Genomic DNA, 15,675 nt, shown 5'->3' with positions numbered 1-15,675 from the left:
GGGAAATACTTATGCTACTTTGCTGCATCATCCTCTCCTCTTCGGCAATGCTCAAGAGGTAGCAGTCCGGTTGTTCTTGGGACACTGTTTGGCATAATGTTCGGTTTGTCCGCAACTATAACAGGAATTTTTGCGCAGGCGATTCTCCATAACTGGGTTGAGCACGTCATTCTTCACTTGGGTGGTGGTCTTGTTTAGATTTTGTTGCCAATTAGGCTGGTATGCCATCAGAGTTGGCTGCCAGGTACGAACCTTCTGCACTGGTTGCATTTCCTTCTTGGGCTCAAACTGGCATTTGTGATCGTTATGGGCAGACTTATTATCTGACATGAGCTTGTGTTCCCTTTCAGCAATGAAAGCCTTGTTCACCAGTGTTTGGAAATTGGGAAAATCGAACACACTTAGAGGACAGCGAAGTTGCGGGTTTAATCCACCAAGAAAGCCGTCCATCTTCCTTTCTTGAGTGGCCACGTCATATTGAGAGTAATGTGACATGTGATTGAATTTCTGTAAATATTCTCCCACTGACTGACTTCCTTGGAGGAGCGTGAGAAATTCATGCTGCTTAGTATTCATAATTCCCATAGGGATGTGATATTTTTGGTATTGCTCCTTGAATCTTGACCAGGTAATTGCTTCATTCTCAGTCCCTATGGCTTTCTCACTTTCCCACCATATGGCAGCAGCGCCTTCCAGGTAATGTGTTGCAAATGGAACTTTATCCTCTTCATCAGTTCGAGCAAGCTCAAGTTTCTTTTCCATAGTTCTTAACCAATCATCTGCATCCAAGGGATCAACGGCCTGACTGAAACTGGGAGGCTTAGTCCTTTGAAAATCAGATAGTTTGGAGTGAGAGGCAGGCTGATTTCCATTCTGTCCAACCGTTGCTTGGATACTTCTGAACATTCTTTCGTCATTCCTCGAACATACGCATAATTTGCTCGGTGGAGGGCGGATATGGCGGTGGAGGCGGTGGTGGAACGTACGGCTCGGGTGATTGTCCTGCCTGTCGTGCGGAACGTCGAACAGGAGAACCCTCGCGAACATTGCTACTGCAGCCGCCCCGCGTGATCCTAATATGATTTTTCCCAAGTCAACGCAACCGAGATGAGAAGCATTCAACATAAACTGGGGACAAGCCAGCAACAAAAACCAAGCGAAACCGAAAAGACGAAGAAAATACGGCGAATAAAATAAAGTCCAACATAATTATACATAGACTCATACATGAAAGATAACAACATGCCAAGTCCAACTATCCTCATACATGAAACGAAACATCATGACTAGTACGACTACATCCATACTCCATACCGACAACTGTGAATACTCGAAAGCTCTACTGCTCGGCTGGCGCTGCGGGGTCCTCTCCTGATGCGGACTCGGATCCAGAACTGACGGAGTTAACGGAGACCTCCGGGTTAAAAGTGACACGACAATGCTGCCTCGAGGGCTCTCCCTCTAGGGCAGGTGGAGGGTGGATCATCGGGGCTGCAGGAGTCGCGAGGAGTGAAACCCACTCACCAGGAGCACTAAGGGGACTCGCAGTCGCGGTGTCCGAGCTACTCGGGGGAGTAACCAGAGAAACAGGGGATCTAGAACTGGCAGGAACGTAGGGACTAAATCCCACAGATGGAGAAGTAGTGGCTGAGCGAGCAGAGACTAAAGTAGAGGCTAAAGAAGTACGGGCACGACTCAGCTCACGAGCCAGCTCGTAGATCAGAAGATAGCTAGTAGTGATGTAGCGAGAAAGGTGGCTAGCTACACTATCAGACTCCGGATCAATGACAGGGAAACGGACACGACCATTATCGTGGAGAGAAGGGTAGTAATGCAAACTTGGGTGATTCTGCATCTGGACCTCGTTGTAGCGGAGCTCAACAAGTACCTCGAATGCAGCAAACTGGACAGCCTAAGAAGCGGAAGAAGCATAGCAGCTACGAGAGGTACGAGTGTAAGAACCGGAATCAGAACTGGTGCGCAGAGTAACCACGACGTGATATTCATACACTGAGTCAGCTAGGCTCTCCTGGTACACATGATAGACTGGATCTTTTCCATGAGGGTATAGCCGACGCCACACGTTACGAAGGAGATGCAGCGACGTGTACGGCATCAGCTGCAACTGGCACGGATACATCACTGGAGCCATCTACACTCACAACCATTAGCAGGCTAACATAGAAAAAATATAATCATTGTAAGCAATGCAACAACCAGCTACAGTTATTACCGACACTCAGCTACAACTCGTATCTAGCATCCAATTAACTCGGCTTAGTCTAGCGTGGCCTACCGTCAGCGCGGCTCTGGTACCCAGCGTTGTGGCACCCTGGCTCAGAGCGACCGGTTTACCTTGCATTACCAGCCCAGAGACCTTGTCTTCTGGCAACACACAACAACATGGTACAGAAAACAACCGCTTTATTCATGCTAGCGGAACATAGTTCATATTACAACAGTTAGCGAGGCCAAGCGGCACACACGGTGGGGCTCAACAATATGTACATTATTTAGTGAACATAAAGGGGCCTCGATCATGACAACTACTCGGCAGCGGAACAACGTCGTAGCGGGACTCCATAGCACAAGGACACCGACGTGGACATGGTCTAGACTCGGATAACACTCCTTTCCAACGGGACTTTCCTGAAATCTGGCATGACACGCCAGGTCGGTACATTGAATGTACTTGCAAGCTCACAATAAGCATAAACAAGATGGCAGACAATATTATGATATTTATCCAATTTAATTAACAATGCAACTATATCTCCAACATGTTGTGACAATGCTCAGCAGGTACTCATTCTCCCGACTTGCTTACCAGGTGTGACCAACAAACATAATATTACCAAAACATACTCGTGATCCTTACGGCGATCACAACCCGACCATCTCATGGCCCATGATCCTTACGGCGATCACAACCCGACTAACTCGTGGCCCGTGATCCTTACGGCGATCACAACCTCACAACTCATGTCCAACTCAACACGATGACCTCACTGCCATCCTTAGTGCAATTTAGTGTGCATATTTATTAAGTGTTGACCCATGGTGTACCTTACTTTCGAGTGTTTCCCTATCCATGGACTCGGCTATCGATAGATTAGAAACACTCTACAGAGGTTAGTACACTGTACCCACACTACGGAACCCATGGCCTCACACTCCCATTCGGGTGGACCAACAGCGTTCCGACGAAACCATTTCACTATCATGACACTCTCCCGGCCCTTCCGACTCAGACCCCACCGGGATAGTCCTGGGTGGCCCCGTGTCTACCTCCAGATACCTCAACCACCGTCGTGACCACGATCCACAGTAGGATCCGGTACCAAAATTAACTTAACAATGGGCTCACACGGTTATGCTTGCCTACTGGGCCAGGGTACAACACGCCCATAACCTTCCCTAAATTGAGGTACCGACCAGAGGCACGACAATTAAACGCATTGAGGCCGTCCCATACCGACAAATGTGGTTGCACTGGGAAAGACTCGTTTCAGCGGCACCATGACCCGGTCAACAACATGTTCAAGTTGAATTGTTAATCAGGTTCAACTTTAATGTGAAAAGAAAATAACCGGTGTCATACTGCCATACCATGCATCACTTAACATATGCATCACATAACCATGCAAAGACTGCACCAACCACGCTCCTACGGAGCTAGCATAAACTCATGCTACTATACTGGTTAACACCTCTGTTTACTCATACCAGAACTATTTCTAGCAATTATCATCATTATACCTCATGCAAAATAATATTTAAATTACTCATCAAACTCCATGACCATTTTATCTATTTATCACTAGCAACTAAGTTCTCCTTATCTTGCCAACAATATTTAATCCAAACATTCTGAAGTTCAAGTATTATAACATAACAAGCATATAACAGAATATATATAACTAATTTAAATGCATCAATAGTCATAAGTTCAAGTATGAAAATCATAAATATTGAAGTGGCACCATGAAAACGTTACTATGGCTTGCCTTAGCACTGATGAGGTTCACAAAGCTCCTGGTGATCCTCAAGACAAGCTGGTTCCTCTGAAAATATTAAAAAACCACAAATGAAAATATCAAGAAACCTTCTGAAAATTGCCAGAAAATCTACCCAGCAAGGAAATAACCCATCTTTTGGGTGCTATTTGATTTTTGGACACAGAACACGATGCAAAAAGAATAACTGCATTTGGACTTGTACAATAAAAGTTATGGCCATTTGAAGTCTCCTGGAATTTAAATGAATTTGAAAAAGAAAAACAAAGGGGGGGGGTGATGTCGAAGGCGTATTCTCCCAGGGAGCCACCACTCATACCGCTTCGCGCGCGTAGTGAGTGGCTGACTAGTGGGCCCCGCTAGTCAGGCCGGAGGGAGGGGAGAGGGAAATAGAGGGGAAGCGCCGGAGCTCACGCCCACGATGAGACTTCTTGGAGGCAAACAATAGGGAGGGACCGACGGAGAAGGTTCTTGCGCACCTGCCCATACCCGTAGCATGGCTAACGGTGTCCAGACAGCGTCTGATTTGACCTCTCCAGCGGCGACAAAGGGCAGAGGCTACCGGAGTTGAAGAAGACGGCGGCTTGGGGCGGCTCCAAGGGCTCTAGCAAGATGCGTTTGCTTCACGGAGGAGAGGTGGAGGCCCTGGCAGGGTCGCCTTGGCTTGGGAGTGGCCGGAGCTGCGGGGATGATCCAGAGGGGATCGCCGGCGAGCTCGGCTCGGGGACGACAGCCCGTGGCCTGCCCGACCGGGCTGCGGCTTCTAGTGGCTATAGGAGGGGGTGGGGTGAGTTGCGATGCTCCAGGAGGCTGCGGACAGGGGTTTTTATAGGCGGGGCGGCGAGGAGGGCTCGGGCTCCGCCGGAGGAAAGCTGTCCCCGGCACCCGACGACGAACGGTGCCAGAGGGCGATGGAGAAGGCGACAGAGGTCACGAAGCAACTGTGCGTGGGTGCGGACGAGCACAGGAACAAGGGGGGAAGAGACGAACATAGTATGCGGGCACTGTGCTGTTGGCCGGACCGTGCCCGTGCTCGCTGCGGCGAGCTCCGGCGTCGGTAAGCGGCAGGGTGGAGTTAAGGGGGTGGAGACGAGGATGGTGGCGAGGGGGGACACGCTCTAGCTGCCCGAGTAGCGAGCACACGCTCCACAATGGCTCTGGTGATGCGAAGAGCGCGCGTTTGGCGTGCCAGCACGCTCGGATGAACGCGGTCACAGCTTGGACCATGACATCAGGCCACCTATGCACTAACCATGATGACTGGCGTGTAGTCCTTAGTAAACTGAGGTGTTACCACAGCTCGGTTTGGTTCTAGGTGCAGTAGAAGTGAAATGGTGATTAGGTTAAGTTACTAGAGAGAAACTTTGAGGAGTTACTGCGGTCAAACCACAGAGATTCAAGGGCTGAGCTTTGGGGTTTTACTGACTCTTACTAAGGTGAATAAGCACAGGGAAAACCAGCTACATTGGAGCTAGTAAAAAGGTAGTTGCTGCAGAAACTACCATTTTAGCCCAGAAGTGAAGTTTAGCTAGGGTTTTAGAGGCAAAATGAATATTTTTCATTTAAGAAAAATATTCCAAGCAATATTGTTGGGTTGGCTAAGGGAGAAATGATGGATTAGAGGAGGAGAGGGGGCACTTGGGTGAAAATCAAAGGATACCCAAGTGGTCAAGTCCAAATGGAATGATTCAAAACTCCAAATCCAAAATCAACTCAGCTGAAACTCAAGAAAAGAAAAGAGGGCAAAAACCAGGCTGTGACATTAATATCTTTCGTAAGTATGGTGAAAAGGAAAATTGTGCTCAAGTGCTAGAAGAAGAATTACATAGAATGCTTGGCATGAAATATGTGAATGATGAACATGATTGCAATGTTGTTGGTATGAATTCCTTGAATATCCATGATGCTAATAATATGCGAAGCCACAAGCTTGGGGATGCTATGTTTGATGAAGATGATATTTTTTGTCCCCCAAATTTGATGAGCAAATTTATTATGATGAAAGCATGCCTCCTATTTATGATGATTATATTGATGAAAGTGGGTTTGGAAGAGTGTCAACTTTAGGAAGTAGTGATCCCACTATTTTGGAGGATGTTGAATCTTATTGTGATGAACATGAAAGTGGATTTGGAAGAGTGTCAAATTTATTTAGTGATGATTCCACTATCTCGGAAGAGGTTCCAATTGATTATGAGAACAAAGTTGCTATCTATGATGATTATTGTGATGACTTGTATGATATTAGGAATAATGATAACCAGGAAACTTGTCATTATGATTTTAGTTTTCAATTGGATTATGCCTCACAAGATAGTTATTTTGTTGAGTTTGCTCCCACTATTCCGAATGGGAAGAATATTGCTTATGTGGAGAGTAGTAAATTTTCTATGCTTGTAGATCATGAAAAGGACTCTTTAGGTTCTGGTTATATTTTTGAATTCATTCATGATGCTACTGAAAATTATTATGAGCGAGGAACATATGCTTGTAGGAGTTGCAATAATATCAAGTTTCCTCTCGATGTGCTTTAAATTTTGAAGCTATGCTTGTTTTACCTTCCTATGCTAGTTGATTGTTGTTCCCGTAAGATGTTTGCTCACAAAATCCCTATGCATATGTCGGATTTCGGCTTCCGGCAGACCCTTGAGGTTCGAACTCTGGGATGCGCACAAAGATCTTTCCCCTACCAACACATGTCTCGAAGCCTCGCAAGGAATCTAGGCTAGAAAGAAGAACACACAAGGGACACGAGGTTTATACTGGTCAGGCCACCATTGTGGTGTAATACCCTACTCCAGTGTGTGGTGTGGTGGATTGCCTAAGGGGCTGATGATGAATAATACAAAGGGAGAACAGCCTCGTGAGGGGCTGTTCTTGAGCTGGTGCAATGAACTGCTTGGGTGAGTTCAGTCGCCTCTTTCTCCCTCTAGTCTATCCGAAATCTGGATCCCCTACTCTGTGGTGGCAAGCTCTATTTATAGAGGGAGGCCCTGGGCCTCTTTCCAAATAATGAGCGGGAAGGGCGCCAACAATTGGCCATTTTGAAGGGGAACATCTAGTACACTTATCCCGACTAAAGTTGGTCTTCGACTGCCAAAGACTCTGACGGTGACGCCGTCCTGGGCTCCACGGTGACCTCCATCCTGCCGTCCGCTGGTCTTGGACTTGTTGCACCGAAATGGTAACCTTTGCCTGATGTCTTGGCCTGTGCTTGCCCCCTTTGCACCGAAGGGGAAACAAGGACACTGCGTAGGCCGGCGCCCGCCTGGTCTCGATCGTCATGGCATTCATCACGGGCACCTCGCGAGGTACCCTGCTGACGGTGTCCTGGACTAGGGGGTACTCACCACGTCGTCTCCCGATCAGTTGGATTGCGCCGAGGACCCCCATGGCCGTATACTCATGGGCCAGTCCAGACAGCTGCCGCATACAAGGAAGAATCAACAAGACTTGGCGATCAAGACAAGGACTCCTCCCCCACCGGCGTATTCGGCTAGAACTCTTGTTATCCTCGGCCTCTGGTCCATTATATAAACCGAGGCCAGGCTAGTCGATAGAGATACAACAACAACCATTACAATCATACCATAGGCTAGCTTCTAGGGTTTAGCCTCCTTGATCTCGTGGTAGATCTACTCTTGTAATACCCACATTATCAATATCAATCAAGAAGGATGTAGGGTTTTACCTCCATCAAGAGGGCCCGAACCAGGGTAAAACATCGTGTCCCTTATCTCCTGTTACCATTGATCCTAAGACGCACTGCTTCGGAATCCCTACCCGAGATCCGCCGGTTTTGACACCGACATTGGTGCTTTCATTGAGAGTTCCGCTGTGTGATCGGCGAAAGGATCAATGGCTCGACTGCAGGTCAATTGCGACGTCGGCTTTTTCGTCACCAGCTCGACTAGTCACCTTGGCTTGACCGAGAACTGCGGCCTACCTCCGATCGTCATGTTCGGATGAAGGCCTTCATCAACACCAACTCCGATCTCTATCAAGATCATGGAGGAGTCATCAATGGAGCTCGGGGGCTCAACGTCAACATTGCCCTCAGGCGACCGTGCTATTTTTCTGGACAACAAACTTGTATCCACCGCCACCGCCTCCTCGAGTGTCTCCTAAACGATTACTTCGGTGGAATTATGCGGAATTAAGTCTACAACAACCCTGCAAAAATTTTGTCGAGTTCCAATGGAGGAATCTCCGGCAATCTCCGATATACCGGAGCCCTGTTGAATCTGGACGAGAATCCGGACAAGTTTAGGGCGTGGTGTCCGGCATCTAGCTTGGATGTCGTTTGGAAGATCCAACCGTTGATTTGCTGCGGAATTACCATATCTACCACCTGCCAAAAATTCAGCTCGATCCGACCGTTCAAACTCCGGGAAACTTCCGATTAGTGTGTCACTTTTTGGATCTACTTTCTGCGCGAGAACGAATCCGACCCGAATTCATCTTCTTTATGAACGGGATCTCGGACATCCTTTTTGAAGGAAGTTTTCGTATGGGGTGTTGTGTTTTATTCTCAAACACATCCCAGTAGTATTAAAAGTATTCTTGCAATACGAACTTCACTGTCGTGCCGGTGTCAAACCAGCCCGACAACATCACTCCACGGCGGCCGACCTGCGTTAGACACATCGTCGCTTTGTTGAGCCGAGCTCAATTTCTTTGGATCATCATCTCGGCAAGCCGAACGAGAGTCCGGAGATCGCGAAGGATAAATCATCACCAACATCGCCACCCCACGGATTACACGGAGCAGGCATACCGGCATCGCCGCACGGTCGCTTCATCAAGCCGGCATCGACCACGTCACGACCTGCATCGGCAGGGCCGCACTATTGCTTCTTCAAGCTGGTGTCCATCACGCCGACCTACTTCGACATCTCGGCTGGACCGGGGGCTTCGCCATCTCTTCATCAACCTACTCCGGACACTTCGGCGTCACTAGCCGACCAGGCATGGGTGCGCGGATCGAGTCCCAATTTTGGGAATCACCTTCCTTCGGATTGCTACAACAAATAAACCAGGTGCTATTAATCCTAGTATTTCTTTTTGCTTGTTTGGGTTAAATTTTTCCCAAGGAATTATTACTCTGGTTAGTCCAGCATATGTACACAGGTTTATCAAATGGTAGCCGCATTATCGACGGTCCCATGATGGTTCTATCAGTTTCCGTACACAGTTCGGCGAACGCCGCATCCGGAACTCGGACCGACCTGTGAATCTAGGCTTTGCCACGCCTTTATTGCATTACGCCGACGACTTGCATCGACATCGACTTCGGCGCCAGGCCATATTTCTTTTACTACTCACTTTGCATAAATTATGTATTATGCAACATTTTTTTTAATTCCTATTATTACTATTATCCCCGGTCTGCACTATTTTTTGTGCACAGGAAAATGATCCAGCCGGACTATATCCTTTGACGTCACCTCGGCTGGACGGGGGGCTTCATCAACACTTCATTACCCCATGCCGGGGACTTCGGCATCACTCTGCCGTCCTGCATTGACCGTGCTATGTCACCACTTCGGAGTGCCGAGCTCCTTGCTCCGCCACCTCGGGACAGGCTTGGGGGATGGAACCTTATCCCGCATGAAGCTCGGACCGCGTCGTCAATACCGAACACATTAACCAGCTAAGTTGCCTTCATGCTCAAAGTTTTAAATTTCTAACTTGTGTTTGGTTCGACCAAGAATTATACATTTTTGTAAAAAGTTGCTTGTACAAATTTTCCTTGTCGACACTTGACGCACTACCCGCGCTCATTATACCTGGGGACTTCTTTAACAGATGCTTATTAATACGGCCTTTATGCCCAACAGATGTGTCACACTTCCGCATGTACCTTTTATTCACCATTATATGCATCGATATGACTTAAGTTTTGGCCAAGCTGGGTTGCCTGGCTCCTGTGCTGACCCCTACGTTCCCGATTGTTTGGCTAGGTGGTAAAGGGAGCACCTCTGCGATTGTTACTGCCGGGTCAGCCGGATGTGTACCTCAGACTGGGTGAAGCCGAAAGCTAGCGTTCTTAAGGGAATACTCGGTCGGTGAACTAAAAGATGATTTTTAATTATTTACCCATCTGCCCCCAGATGATTTTCGGCTTTCATAGCAGCTTTGACATGCACTTTAGGGCATGCATCCCAGCGAAAGGAACCCTTAACGGAACTATTCTCCCTGGAAGATGTTTCTTACTACCCATGTAATATAACATAACTAGTTGGGCACTTGTCTGATACAGCACTAATGACCCCTATGCCTTGTCTCCAGGCATACCACGGTTTTTATAACCGCGAGGGTATTCGGACACACTCCAGACTATTGGGTCCAGAGGTTGAAGCGAAAAGGTCCGCTATGACAAACGATCTACAATCCGGCTAGAAGGCATTCTACATGTCACCTTACATTTTATAGTCAAATTTTACCCAAGTCGCTTGGGGGCTCTTATATTTATTTGAGCCGTTCCATACTAAGTGTTTTTCTTCTTAGTCGTTGCAAAGTTAAAGCACGGCAGAAGCACTTTTTTCTGAAGTCCAATTTCCGGATCGGCACCGAACATTTGATCTTGTTCGGACATCATGTTTTTACTGACGTTTTTTGGTTTTCAAAGCTTATGGCACTTTTAACTATTTGTGTGTTTTCAGCACAAGACTCGCAGTGCAATGCCAGACACCTTTAGAGATTCGGCAAAAACATTCTCGGATATTGCTATATATGCATCAGCTTCGAATTGTGTCTTCGGTCAATAGTTGGGTTGTCCGGCTCCCGCGCTTGCCTCCTACGTTCTGCTTTGTTCGGCTAGGTGTGCAAAGGGAGAATCACTGCGATTGTGCTTCCAGCTCGCATGGTCAAGCACCTCAGTGGAGAAAGCCGAAAACTGACTGTCACAATAGGTGTAAACTGGTCAGCGATCCGATGACTATATTAAATGACGGGCCATTCATAACATTGGCCGAAGTGTTTGTGGATTGACCTCGACTGTCGCCGAACACTACCGGGGGCTAGTAACTGGCCCCCAAACTAAATCCTCAATATTTGGCTCTTCCATTAGAGCTGAGGTTTCATGATCATGCTTAGCATGACAACACAAAGAAATGAACCGATAGCGGGACTATTTTCTTTGGAAGACATTTCTTCTGTTAAACAGTAATATAACATGTCTCTCCGCGTACCTTTGTTTATAAAACCATATGGCCAGATTGCCTTGTTTGTTGTAAATCTTTGCCCTCATAAAGGCTTTATAAAGTAGGACAAACACTCCTCGGCTATTGGCCGAGGAGGTGGAAGCCGATGGTCGGTCAACAAAGTTTTATACAATGCGGATCCGAGCATTAATGACATAAAGTACTTGGATACATAGAGTCATTACACATAATTTGTGATTTTACTATGGATATCGATCCTTAATTCGGCCTCCCGTGCCCGCATTAAGGCTCGGGGGCTACTGGGCTTCGGACTTACTATTTACAAATATTAAAGGGCCACATCAATCCCCAGATCTGGTATTACCACCCGACAAGTGTCTCGGGGGCTACTGCATTGCCTGTTTTATGCAAAAAAATTTAAGTGCAATACAGTTTCCGAGGAGATTTTGATCCTCAGGTTGGTCGGCCGCACCCAACCCGAGTCTCGAGGACTAAGCACGCCGCTTTTTGTGTCCCGAAGTATTCTGCCGAGCTAGGACTTGATCCTCAGACTGATTTTGCAAATCAACCTGAGTCTCAGCGGCTACGGGGATCAGCGGTCTTATGTCATCCTTCATGTGCATCTTGGGTTTTAGACCGATACCCACCATGAGGGCTACTGGCTATATATCTCGTCAGAGAATAAATTGCATCAATAAAAAACATTGACCAAAAAATCAGCCCATGACCGAGGTGCTTAACCACCTCGGAAGCAGTCCGGCATAAAGCTCGGGCGCCAGTGGTTGGCTCCATAGAGGGCATTTCCGGCATTAAGCTCGGCTAAACTCCTTCAAACTTCTTTGAACCAAGGTGATTTACGACACCTCGAATACAGTCCGGTGTTGGAGCTCGGATACAGTCCGGCATTGGAGCTCGGATACATAGTCCAGCGTTGGAGCTCGGATACCGTCCGGCGTTGGAGCTCGGATACATAGTCCGGCGTTAGAGCTGGGAAGCAGTCCGTCATTGGTGCTCGGCTGCAAAAGATACCTCGAATGCAGTCCGGCGTTGGAGCTCGGACACGAGAGGACCTTGCCACCCGGGAAAAACTTCAAACCCGAGGCATGGCATAAAAATAACAAGGCATTGATAAAGGCCGTAAACTTAAAGGGGCTCCTCGGATGCCCAACGCGTCGAATGCATTTCGGCGATCCTCAAGATAGAAGATGAGAAGATTTGTTGAACTAGTTTTCAAGACCGGCAACCGAAGATGAAGAATAGTTCGGAAGAATCGAGGAGCATCCCTAACTTGAAGACCGGTTCAGGGGGCTACTGACGGTGTCCTGGACTAGGGGGTACTCACCACGTCGTCTCCCGATCAGTTGGATTGGGCCGAGGACCCCCATGGCCGTATACTCATGGGCCAGTCCGGACAGCTGCCGCATACAAGGAAGAATCAACAAGACTTGGCGATCAAGACAAGGACTCCTCCCCCACCGGCGTATTCGGCTAGAACTCTTGTTATCCTAGGCCTCTGGTGCATTATATAAACCAAGGCCAGGCTAGTCGATAGAGATACAACAAGAACCATTACAATCGTACCATAGGCTAGCTTCTAGGGTTTAGCCTCCTTGATCTCGTGGTAGATCTACTCTTGTAATACCCACATTATCAATATCAATCAAGCAGGACGTAGGGTTTTACCTCCATCAAGAGGGCCCGAACCTGGGTAAAACATCGTGTCCCTTGTCTCCTGTTACCATTGATCCTAAGATGCACTACTTGGGAACCCCTACCCGAGATCCGCCGGTTTTGACACCGACACCTGCCTTGATCTCTCCGCCTCCTCATGAGCCCGCCTGATGAGGCTGCTCCTGAGGCCTAGACCCTACTCTAGTGTGTGGTGTGGTGGATTGCCTCAGGGGCTGATGATGAACAGTACAAAGGGAGAACAGCCTCGCGAGGGGCTGTTCTTGAGCTGGTGCAATGAACTGCTTGGGTGAGCTCAGTCGCCTCTTTCTCCCTCTAGTCTACCCGAAATCTGGATCCCCTACTCTGTGGTGGCTAGCTCTATTTCTAGAGGGAGGCCCTGGGCCTCTTCCCAAATAATGAGCAGGAAGGGCGCCAACAATTGGCCGTTTTCAAGGGGAACATCTAGTACACTTATCCTGACTAAAGTTGGTCTTTGACTACCAAAGACTCTGACGGTGACGCCGTCCTGGGGCTCCACGGTGACCTCCATCCTGCCATCCCGCTGGTCTTGGTCTTGTTGCACCGAAACAGTAACCTTTTCCTGATGCCTTGGCTTGTGCTTGCCCCCTTTGCACCGAAGGGGAAACAAGGACACTGCGCAGGCCGGCGCCCGCTTGGCGCCCACCTGGTCTCGATCGTCATGGCTTGCATCACGTGCACCTCGCGAGGTACCCTGCTTTGATCTCTCCGCCTCCTCGCGAGCCCGCCAAATGAGGCTGCTCCTGAGGAAGCTTCCTGTCGTCTGCCCCGCGAGGCTTGGCCCCTCGCGAGGGTCTTGAGCTTGAGCTGATGAAGCTGGGCTGCACTGGGCCTCCGCTCGAGCCACGCCGCAGGCCACAGGCAGGCAAGTCTGGGGACCCCCGTTCCCAGAACGCCGACAGTCGCCCCCAGGACCAAGGCGCGCCCGGACTTGGCTTAGTAGAGAAGCGAAGGATCAAGTGCGAAGCGCCACGGGCCCCAATAGCCTGTGGCATTGGGCGCTGTGTGGTGATTGATAGGACGTGGGCGTCTCCGCTTCCCCGTGACGCCTCGACAACCGCACGAATTGACAAGTCCCTACATGCAAAAATGGGTCATGATTACCTGCGATCGTGGAGGCCGACGGTTGGCCTCCTCCGGCTATAAGTACTGTACGGCGCGAGCCCTTCCAGTCTATCTCTCCCTGCTCCGCCTCTTCTTATTCACCTCTCCTCCTTGACTCGTCGTGCCCCATGGCGCCTACGAAGAGGTTTTCGGCCGCGGAGAAGGGGAAGGCCCGCCAGGAGGGGCCTGACTCTCCTCCAACAAGCGCGGCCAGGGCCGCCCACGCAAGCATCCCGTGACTCCCGCGAAGACTACCCGAGGCCTCGGCGGAGGCCGCTTGATCAGTGGGGGGAGATGCGCCGTGGCCGCGCGGCCTCCCCGCCCTCGATTCCATTCTGCGGAGGTACTGCCGGAGTTTGTCGTCTGGTCGGAGGATCCGGCCGGTACTTGGCTTCAGCTCCCACGCTTCTTCGCCGGTGAGCTACCAGCTGGTGCCATGAGCGGGCTCTGGCTCCAGGCTGATAGCTGCTGCAGCAGGGCCTCTTGGGTGGCGGTGGAAGTTTCCGTTGCCGGGAACATGGCGTTGACCTGCGGCTGGTAGACGTTTGCCCGCGCGCATGGTCTTGGCTAGCGATGCACTCTCCACTTCAAGTTCAATGGCGATGCCACCCTCTTTGTGAGGGTGTTCGGAGGAGACGGCCACCGTGCTGGGTGCTGCCCCGAAGGTGACGACGACGGCCGTCTGCTCATCCTTGACGATGGCAGCGGTGAAGGCGAGGTCGAGCATGCGCTCGGCGGCACCCGCAGCTCTTCAAGCTTCGGCGACTCTCCTTCCGACGGCAGCTCCTCCAGCGGCGGCCGTGACCAGCCACCATGCCGTCGTGCTCGCTTCAAGGGGGAAGGTGGATCGTCCCACCACCGCGCCTAGGTGAAGCGTGAAGAGGAGATTGCCTGAGCTCCGGGAGATGACACAAATCTTCTTCTTCGTGCTGTAGACGGTCAGGCCGCACCTATTTTGCCTTATCTGCGTAGAGAGAGAAGCATGGAGCCCCATGGGGGCATGCTAGACTAATGCTTTTAATTATCATGATGTTCCTTCTATCTTTGTGCCATGCTATGGTGCTACATGTTCATGCGTAGGAACAACTTAGCTTGGTAGGAGGGACTCGTTGCGGCGCCAGCCTTGGGAGGCTTCGGCCGGAGGCCTTGTCTCGGGTCTTCGTGGCCTGTAAGGAAAAACATGTCGGAGGGTTAGGTTTTAGCCCCCAGCTGCGGGGGTGGCAAGCTTGATCCCGGTGTTCACGTCGTGATGCCCGGGGGGCATTGACTGGGAGGAGTGCTCCCGCTGCGAACCTAGGCCGGGGAACCTCGCGAAATTAAACCAGGCGACGCTCGCGAGGGTGCCCGCGCAGACTCCCTCGTGAGGGTCACAAAAGGAAAGCAGGTTCAAGCGAAGGGCAAAGACGGAATACAAGGGCTAGGCGCCGCATAACACTGAAAGCAACTCCAACTAAAATTTCGAATAAAGAAGAACTAACCAACTACAGAAAGCAAATGAAAAGCCGTGTCCGGCACCTAATCTAGTCTTCAATGTCTTCTCACCAGCGCGGAGCTAAGTGCTACCACTGGGCGTGTGCGGGAGCCCCCGAGGCCCAGGGGCGGCACTCCGGAGACTCGGGGCGTGTACAGCCCCACTCATTATTACGTGAGAGTGTCACGGGCGGCGAGCTTCACATGCA

Source organism: Triticum dicoccoides, chromosome 3B (genome assembly GCF_002162155.2).
Source record: "Triticum dicoccoides isolate Atlit2015 ecotype Zavitan chromosome 3B, WEW_v2.0, whole genome shotgun sequence".
NCBI lineage: Eukaryota > Viridiplantae > Streptophyta > Magnoliopsida > Poales > Poaceae > Triticum > Triticum dicoccoides.
The sequence above is the reverse complement of the archived record's forward strand: the minus strand, read 5'-3'. Positions refer to the sequence as shown.